Source organism: Mustela nivalis (assembly GCF_964662115.1).
Source record: "Mustela nivalis genome assembly, chromosome: 14".
In the NCBI taxonomy this organism is placed as follows: Eukaryota; Metazoa; Chordata; class Mammalia; order Carnivora; family Mustelidae; genus Mustela; species Mustela nivalis.
The window spans coordinates 29,018,865-29,028,628 of NC_139033.1; the positions used below are offsets into that span (position 1 = coordinate 29,018,865).

At 33.1% G+C, this 9,764-nt stretch overlaps 1 pseudogene across 1 annotated transcript; it reads right to left on the reverse strand.

Annotated features, from left to right (window-relative positions):
- Positions 1–408: 408 nt before the first annotated feature.
- Positions 409–1,036, reverse strand: LOC309847826 (large ribosomal subunit protein uL6 pseudogene; annotated as a pseudogene). Its single transcript has one exon. The product of its transcript is annotated as a large ribosomal subunit protein uL6 pseudogene (transcript).
- Between the last annotated feature and the right edge of the window lie 8,728 nt (positions 1,037–9,764).

A 9,764-nucleotide genomic window follows, 5' to 3' on the forward strand; every position in this document is an offset into this window, starting at 1 on the left:
CTATCTGAAAATGTCTTTGTTTTTAATTGTTAGATGTTGTAACAGCTTATTCTGTTTGTTTTTTGTTTCTGTTAAAATGTTTAATTGTTATTTATTCGCATATAATCTGTATTTTTAAGGGTGTTTTTATGATGTACTTTTTGTCTTTGGTGTTCTGAAATTTCCCTTAATTTCTCATACTTAAGATTGTGAGCTTATTAAAATTAAAGCTTCATATGAATACTGGAAGATTTGTTAGACACTTTATTTTTTAAATATTACTTTTCCCATTCACTGTCTTCTCCTCTCTGGGATTGCCAGTGGAAATATGTTGGGATTTTTTATCCTTTTATACTGTCTTTTAAGTTGTCTTTCATACTTTCATTTTTTTCCCCAAATCAATACAGCTTTTACTGCATCTTCAAAATATCACAAATAAGTCAGAAAAATCATCTGGTATCTTGCTCTTTCTGTAGCTGGACAACTTGGATCTTACTCATCAGGCTGCTGAACTGTTCCTTTTCAGAAGCATGGATACCACCCCAAATTTTCTGATATTCTTGTTTTTAACTGTTGTGACTTGCTGAATCAAAGCAGCTGAGTTTGATACAAGTTCAAGGTCATTCCCTTCAAGAATTAACGCATCTTTCTGGGCTTGAGACACTGAACAAATAGCACCTGGCCTCAGCCGAGCCCTGCAGGTATATTTTTCACCCCACAAATTTCAGATTTCAACAAGAGAACCACTCTCCTGAATAATAACGTTGACGGGGCAGTGAGCCTGGATAGACTCATCTTGTAAGGGAAGCCAGCGTCACGCCCTTGACCGTGTTCTGTACATGATTGCAGATCCTACGGACAGTAGCCAGTGCTTTTCTATTTCCCACCATTTGTCAACTCAGAGCTGCTTCTTTTTCTTTCGAAGCAGATTGAGTTCTGCACTGATGTGATTGACCTCGCTCCTCTGGGGCCCTTCACAGTAGCAGTGTGTCCTTTCCAAGTGATGTCGACATTTTCTGGAATGTCAGCATATCTGATTGCTGAGAATGGTCTTCATTCACATAGTAGATATGGCAAAGGAAGCCATGCTGTCGTCTTTTAATCCTTCTTCCTTGCATCAGTACAAATTCCAATGTATATGCCTTGAGTTAACTATTTTTCTTTTTTTTTTAATTTTTTAAACATTTTTAATTTTTTATTTTTTTATTATTATTTTTTAATTTTTTATTTTATTTTTTTAAATTTTTCTTAAATGCATGTATTCTCCAGCTTTATACATAACCTAATATTTTTCTTTTTATTCTTTTTATTTCAGATTGTTTCATTTTCAAAAATGACTTTTTGCACTATGTCTCTTTTTGTTGCTTTTATATCTTTAATCATGTTAAACTTATTTTTATATGAAGACCAACAATTCCTTGATTTACTTTTTCTGCTTGAGTATCTTCTGTCTCTTGCTTATGCTATGTTGTTTCCTACTGAGCTGTGTAATCTCAACTTGTCAGTTCACATTTGTTAAGACTTTATCTGTGGAACAAGACAAAGTCTAGTGAGATGGTACAATCTGCTATCTTGCTGAAGGAACATCACAATACTGTACCCATAGTTTATGTTACTATTTAAGGGAAGGGATTCCATGACCATGAGCTTTTCCCTATTTGAAGATGTATTAGTTTGCTAGGAGGATCATGACAAAGTACTACAAACTGTGGCTCAAACAAGAGATTAGCACCTCATCATCTTAATTTGGGGGAAAGACATAAGTCACCTCATAACAACCAGCTACTATTTATCCATTTTTTTAGTGTGCTACCTTTTTTTAAAGATTTTATTTACTTGTCAGAGAGAGAGAGAGCACAAGCAGAGGGAGGAGTGAGCAAAGGGAGAAGCAGACTCCCTGCAGAGCAGGGATCCTAGTGCAGGGCTCGATCCCAGGACCCTGGGATCCTGACCTGAGCTGATCATTAGGCTTAACTACCTAAGTAACCCAGGCGTCCCTAACATTTAGCATTTCTAAAGGAAGCTCCACTTATTTAGAATAAACTCGTGAACTTTCGACACATTTTGATAATCTCCAATGAAAATTAAATGGAAAAAAAGTGATCGAAAAACTTTCTCCATCCTCAATTTTGGTAGGTTAGGTAACACTGAGCTGAGTTAATAAAAAAGTTAATTCTTCTGTTTTAAGATGATGGTAACTCTAAATCTAACATGGAGAACTTAATGTAATTATGTAGTAAAATACATAATAAAATAACCAGAAACCAAATGAAGCATAAAAAAATCAGAGGAAAAAAATGAAAATTATGTGTTGTATTTTTAAAAATATCTCATATGTTAAAATGCTTGTTTTCTTTCTCTTTTCATGTGAGGCATAGCTAGCTAAAAATACGCAGCTGCCTCATATCCTCCCGGACTGCCCCACGTCAGGACATGTGTTCCCTTTGACATTTATCAGGCTGCTCGGCAATCCCAGGTGGGGTGTTTTATCACATCTTCTCCTTTTCTATGAATTATATTCATTCCCTCTACAGTCATTCTCACTGTCCTGCTCTGAACCCCAAAGACCCCTTCTTGCTCTAAATTCCCAGATTTTAATTATATTGTTCTCTGTTATTTTTCCATATTAATTTATCTGTAAAACCAGACCATAAAGGACATGATGTATAATTTATTCACTCAGTGATATTATCTCTTGTTATATATTAGATACCAATGCTTTAAGATTAATTGGATTCTTTTGAATTCTACAAATGCTTCCAGAGTAACAGTATCACTGAATGGCTTGATGATTTCTAAGCAAAAGGATGTATGGATGTTTGAGCCTTGGACTACCCAGAATATTACCTCAAACTATTGCCTGGAAACTTATATTCACTGAATTAAACTGTATTCTAGTAACTTTTTTTAAAATCTTCACAGCTGGAATTAAAGTTCCTCCAGGGAGATTATTTTGTATATTTAAATTTATATACGTGATTTTTGCCACAATTAATGCTTAGGTATGCTAATGATTTTACAGGCATGGAAAAGTTATTGTATTGATGAATAAGTAAACAATTTCTTACCTAGGTGATGTCAGATAGATTATCAACACTTTTGTATTATCAGGGTATGTAGAGTAATGATTCTAACATGTGTTAATATGTGTAGACTTATAACAGTGCCTGACACATTAGGCATACTCTATGTGTTCGCCATTATTATTAGGCTCCCATTTTTGCAATACAACTAGATCTATCGCAGCCCCTCATGTCAGTCAAATTAAAAAGACCTGTAGTCAACCAATTAAGAATTCACTGGACCTGAAGCCGAATTCTGGAGAAATTCCACATTGGATCAAGTTTGCCATGTAAATTTTGAGTCAGATTTGGATTCAGACTTGAGATCAAAGAAAAAAAAATGACAGAAGTTATTTAATGTTGGAAGTATTAATTGACATCAGTGTTTTTCTAACCTGCTGCTTTTCTGAAGCAGAGTGATCAGCAATATGCCACCTATTTTCCCGTATCCACGAATAATGTTGATGTGCAGTGTTTCTTGAGATTAGTCTCAAGTTTCAACTAAGATAAAGATAGCTTGATCAAGGTGAGCAGTACTATAAACTAAAATTTTATAAAATGATGATTATTGGAAACCCAAACTATTTCTCAAATTTTTTCAACTTTTCTGATTCCACATTTATAGAACCTGAAAGATATCTTAATCTTTTCTAGAAACAGGTGATCACTAGTTTCCTAAGTAAAATTTCTAACTTTGAAATAAAGTAAAATTGATATTCATCTGTGGGATTAAAAAAAAAATTATTCACAAAAGTAATTGGCTTCAAATTTATCTGGAATTCAGACTCTAGGCTTCCTGAAGAACTTCTATTTGCTAATAAACAATTTAGGTGTAATCTATAGAATTTATAAGATCCATAACCTCTCTAGATTTCAAATGCTTATTGGTGGTGTGAAAATATTACTGAATATACATTATAATGTGATTGATTCCTGCTTGGCAGTTTTCCCAAGAATCATAAGTTTCTTTGACTTTTTTCTTTTCTTTTCTTTCCTTTCTTTCTTTCTTTCTTTTTTTTTTTTTTTTTTTACAAATTAGTTTTTGTTTTAACTATCTTCAAATTTGAGACTGTATGAGTTTGACATATACATTCTATTTATAATGGCTTAGAAAAAGAAGATAAAGTCTGGTGGTCATGTTTTCATCCACAAATATTTCAACAATCCCTGGAAAAATCTATTACATATGTCATAATTAAAATTAAAGCAACTTATTGTGACGTACTTTAAGTTTTAGCTAAAGAATTAATAAAACCCATTTAAAAGTGTAAATTTGGAATATAAAAATATTTTAATATTGGCTTTTTGTTTTTTAATTTTTTATTATTTTATTTTTATTTTTTATTAACATGTAATGTATTATTTGTCCCATGGGTACAGGTCTGTGAATCATCAGGCTTACACATTTCACAGCACTCACCATAGCATACACCCTCCCCAAGGTCCATAACCTAGCCACTCTATCCTTACCCCCACACCCCCAGCAACTGGGGGGGTTGTTTTATGAGACTTCATTTTGTTTGTTTTGTGAGATTAAGAGTCTCTTATGATTTGTCTCCCTCCTGATCCCCTCTTGTTTCATTTCTGCAAAGAAAACATACAGAAGGCCAACAGACACATGAAAAAGTATTCCACATCACTCAACATCAGGGAAATACAAATCAAAACCACAGTGAGGTATCATCTCACACCAGTCAGAATGGCTAAAATTAACAAGTCAGGAAACGATAGATGTTGGTGAGGAGGCAGAGAAAGGGGAACCCTCCTGCACTGTTGGTGGGAGTGCAAGCTGATGAGGCCACCCTGGAAAACAGTATGGAGGTTCCTCAAAAAGTAGAAAATAGAGCTACCCTACAACCTAGCAATTGCACTACTGGGTATTTACCCTAAAGATACAAATGTAGTAGGTGCACGAAGGGGCATGTGAACCCAGTGTTTATAGCAGCAATGTCCACAACAGGCAAACTATGGAAAGAACCTAGACGTTCATCAACAGATGAATGGATAAAGAAGATGTAAGATATATATACATATACACATACAATGGAATACTATGCAGCCATCAAAAGAAATGAAATCTTGCCATTTGCAATGATGTGATTGGAACCAGAGGGTATTAGGCTGAGTGAAGTAAGTCAATCAGAGAAAGACAATTAGCATATGATTTCTCTGATATGAGGAATTTGAGGTGCAGGGCAGGGGGTTGTTGTGGGAAGGGAAAGAAAAAAATAATATTGGCTTTTTGAAATTAGGTTTTATTCCATGTATATCTGCTATTCTTATACTCAATTGTGTCAATAGATAGTATTTGGAAATATGAAGGAAATGAAATTCAGTTATGCAGTGCCCTTATTAGGTCATCTAATTTCATAATCTTGGTAACATAGAAAAGAATGACCCAGTTGAAATCTTGGTTAAGTGATGGACATTTTCAATACTCTATGTCTAAATACATTTTATAACATTTCTTCTCTCTTTTAAATCAATTTCAAATTCAATACTATATAATTATCTTAAAATTTAAAATTTCAGACTACTATTAATGTTTTAACATAGTTTAATAGAATTAGGATTCTTTGCACTGGCATATATTTAATATGTGTTTTATGGTCTATCTACAATCAAATATCAGTGCATCAAGGTTCAAGCTTTCCAATTAATCTACTATAAATACTTCTAGAAATATAGCCTAATAAAATAGAGTTACAGAAGAAAGCACATAAAGCAAGGAGACATTTTACTTCTAGTAATGATGGTGTGGCCTTGAGTATCAATCCTACTACTGAGTAAAATGAAATGTCTTTAGAACCAATAAAATAGAAAACAATTACCAGGAAAAAATCCAAGAGAAGGCAAGGGCCCCAAAACCGGAAACCCAGAATTCAAACCCATTTTACCCTGAGAACACTGACCAATTAAGAAGAAGAAAACAAAACAAAACTATGAGATTGAAATGTTTCATTCATGTGGAAAGAGAAATAAAAATACGTATCAAAAGGGAGTTGTTATTGAAATTGACACCTACTGTAACCAGCTGTGTTTTAGGTCAGACAATAAAGCTTAAAATCTTAGCTGAAATATAGAAAAGCTTGCATCCATTGATTTGGGGAAAACTAAAAATCTTCTTGTAGTAACAACTAAACTTAATAAAATTAAGAATTCAGTCAATAAAATTTATAGCTTTCACTAAGACAGCTAAAGAGTGAATTAGTTAACTGTGAAATAGTTGAGAAGGAATTTTTCAGACTGCATGAAGTAGAATCACAGAGATAGAAAATATCAAAGTGAGTGTGATACCCAAAACAATTCGGTGAGGAGGCCTAATATCATGTGATCAGTGCTGCAGAAGAAAAGTAGCAGAGGCAGTATTTGTAGGGATAATGTCTGAACAATCACTGGATGGGATAAAAGCTAGTAATCCAGAGATTCAAAAGTACCCGTGAATCCCAAAGAGGCTAAACAGAAAGAAATCTTCACTTGGACAGATTCAAACTGTGAAGTGAGGAAACACTGTGGTTAAATTCTGGATGGAAAAAAAGGAATAATCGCTATATCTGTCAAGACACTGGTCATGGACAGACCAGTTGGAAAGGTACTTTGGGGTTTCTGAAGCTTTACACGTTATTTCCTAATTTTGGTAATTGGTCTACAAGCATTTTCATGATAATTGTATATCATGTTAATTTATGTGGTTTTTAAAAAGAATTTATTCTTTAGGGCAGTTTTGATTCGCAGCAAAATTGAGAAGATATAGATAGACATTTCTCAAATACTCCTGACATCACACATATTCCTTTCCCCATTATCAACATCCCCCATACAGTGGTACATTTATTATAACTGATGAACCTATACCGATACATCGTTAACACTGAGAGTCCATAGTTTTACTCTTAGTTGTACATTTCATGGGTTTGGACATATATATGGGTAGATACATATTGTTATACATTATAGTATTACACAGAGCATTCTCACTGAAAATCCTCTGTATTCCACCTGTTTATCCCACCTGCTCCCCTAAGTGCTGTCAAACCACTGATCTTTTACCTTCTCTATAATATTTCTCTACAATATAATATAATATTATATTATAATGATATTATAATTCATATAATATTTCCAGAATATTATATAGTTGGAATCATATATTATGTAGCAGATTGGCTGATTTCATTTACTAATATTCATTTTAAATTCCTGTGTCTCTTTATCTTTGAAAGCTCATTTCTTTATATCACTGAATACTATTACATTGTCTGGAGTACCACAGTTTATTTATCCACTCACCTGCTGAAAGACATCTTGGCTGCTTTCAAGTTTTGACAATTTGAATAAATGTCCATGTGCACATTTTTGTGTGAACATGTTTTCAGCTCATTTGGATAAATACCAAGGAATGAAATTGCAAGATCATAAGGTAAAAGTATTTTCTTTTGTGAGAAACTACCAAAGTGTTCCAAAGTGTTTTGTCATTTTTCATTCCCACCAGCAATGAATGAGTTTCTGTTGCTCCACACCATCTCCAGCATTTGGTGTTGTCAGTATTTTGGATTTTGGCCATTTTAGTAAGTGTTCAGTAGTATGTCATTGTTCTTTTAATTTGCATTTCCTTGATGACATATGATGAGAACATCTTTTCATATGCTTGCTTGTCATCGGTATGTCTTTTCTGTGACTGTTAAGATTTTTGGCCAATTTTTAAAAATTTGGATTGTTCATTTTTTTCCTTGAGGTTTAAGTCTTCTTTGAATATTTTGAGTAACAGTCTTTTATCAGATATATGTTTTCCAAATATTTGATTCTACTTTATAATTTTGTCTTCTTTTTTGACAATGTCTTTCACAAAGCAGAAAAGTTTTATTTTTATGAAGTTGTTTTTGGACTTCAATTTTTTCTTTCATGGATCATGCTTTTGGTGTTGTGTATAACAAATCACCAGGAGTCCAAGCCCATCTAGATTTTCTCCTCTGTTATCTTCTGGGAGCTTTATAATTTGGCATTTTACATTTAGGTTTGTGATCCTATGAGTAAATTTCTGTGGAAGCCATAAAGACTTCGTTTAGATTCTTTCTTTTCTTTTCTTTTCTTTTCTTTTCTTTTCTTTTCTTTTCTTTCTTTCTTTCTTTTTCTTTCTTTTTCTTTCTTTTTTTCCCTTTCTTTCATTGAGGAAGTCCAGGCATTCCAGCACCATTTGTTGAAAAGGCTATTTTGCTCCATTGTATTCTCTTTGCCTCTTTGTGAAAGATCAGTTAACTATGTATTTGGTTGTCTATTTCTGAGCTCTCTATTCTCTTTCTTTGGTTTATTTATGTGTTCGTTTACTGTCAGTACTACAGTGCCTTAATTACTGTCTTCATAGTCCATTATATGCATAATTTATATTACATCCACACATCCCACACACAAATCTTCACAAAAACAAACAAAGAAACAAAACTGAAATGGGAGATTCTGAGAACATGGCAATCTGCAGAATTTCCTTCTGATCTCCAGGATTTTTTGCTTGTTTATTTGTTCATTTGTTTTCAGACAAACATCAGCCAGGCTCTTTGAGATAGCTAAGTGAAAAATTGCATTTATCTGTTGATTTCCTTATGGAGTACCTGAACATGTCTTAGCCTTGTGCCATAAATGAAGGAAAATCTTGAAGTTTTTTTCATAAAGATACTAAGGTGGCATATCCAAAAAAAATCTAAATGGTCAGCATCCAAAGAAAGGAAAATCATCAATCATTCAAAAATAAGCACAAAGGAGATCGATGAATAAAATTTAACAAAAAATTAAGGAGGTCTGAGATCAGCAAAAAATTATTTTCTGAACCTAAATGAAAGATGATTTTCTAAATAAATAATTCAGTAAGTAAATGAAGCCTAAGTTCAAGAAAGAGACTAGACTAAGTGATTTGGAAGAAATTTGTCAGAAGGAAGCCATCAGGGAAAAGATAAGGGACTTGCCTACAAATATATCCAGAAAACCCACCATGCAATAATCAGAATTCCAGGAGGAAAAAAGGGAACAGATGGAAGACTGGTAATAATTAAATAAATAAAGCATAGAATATTTCCTTAGCTAGAAAAAATGCCTTTATGTACAGATTGAATTCAGGGAAAGATTAATGTGAAATGTTATGCTCTTTCATCTATTTCTGTAAAATTTTCAAGATCTAAGAAAAAATAGAATAATTTATAAAATACAAAATAAAAAGAGAAGAATACACACACTAGTCTTTTTTCCTGCTTTATTGGAAACTAATTGACATATATCACTACTTAAGTTTAAGACGCTTCAGCACTGGGGTTAAGAGATTACTTGAAGTAAATCAAGTAAGACAGAAGCAAGTTAGTGTAATCTGCAGAATAAATGATTGAGAATCTTCCAAAAGTTAAAAAAAAAAAAAGATTTAAAACAAAATCTACAAACTAAGAAGAGAAAAAAATGCAAACAATACCTCAATTAAATATATCTCAGGAAAACTGCTTAAAGAAAATCACTAATGCAGAAGAGGATAAAGAGATATTTGTTTAAATAGAGCAATGAGATGTTTCTGCCCATCTCTCGTGAGCAACAACAGACATCAAGAAATAATGGAATACTTTTAAATTACAGAAAGAAAATTACTATGGGCACAGAATTCTATAGCCAAAAAATAACATTTCTCAGCATAAAAAATGAGTGTCATGAAGACAAGGACAACTATCCAAGCAGCACCACTAAAGTATG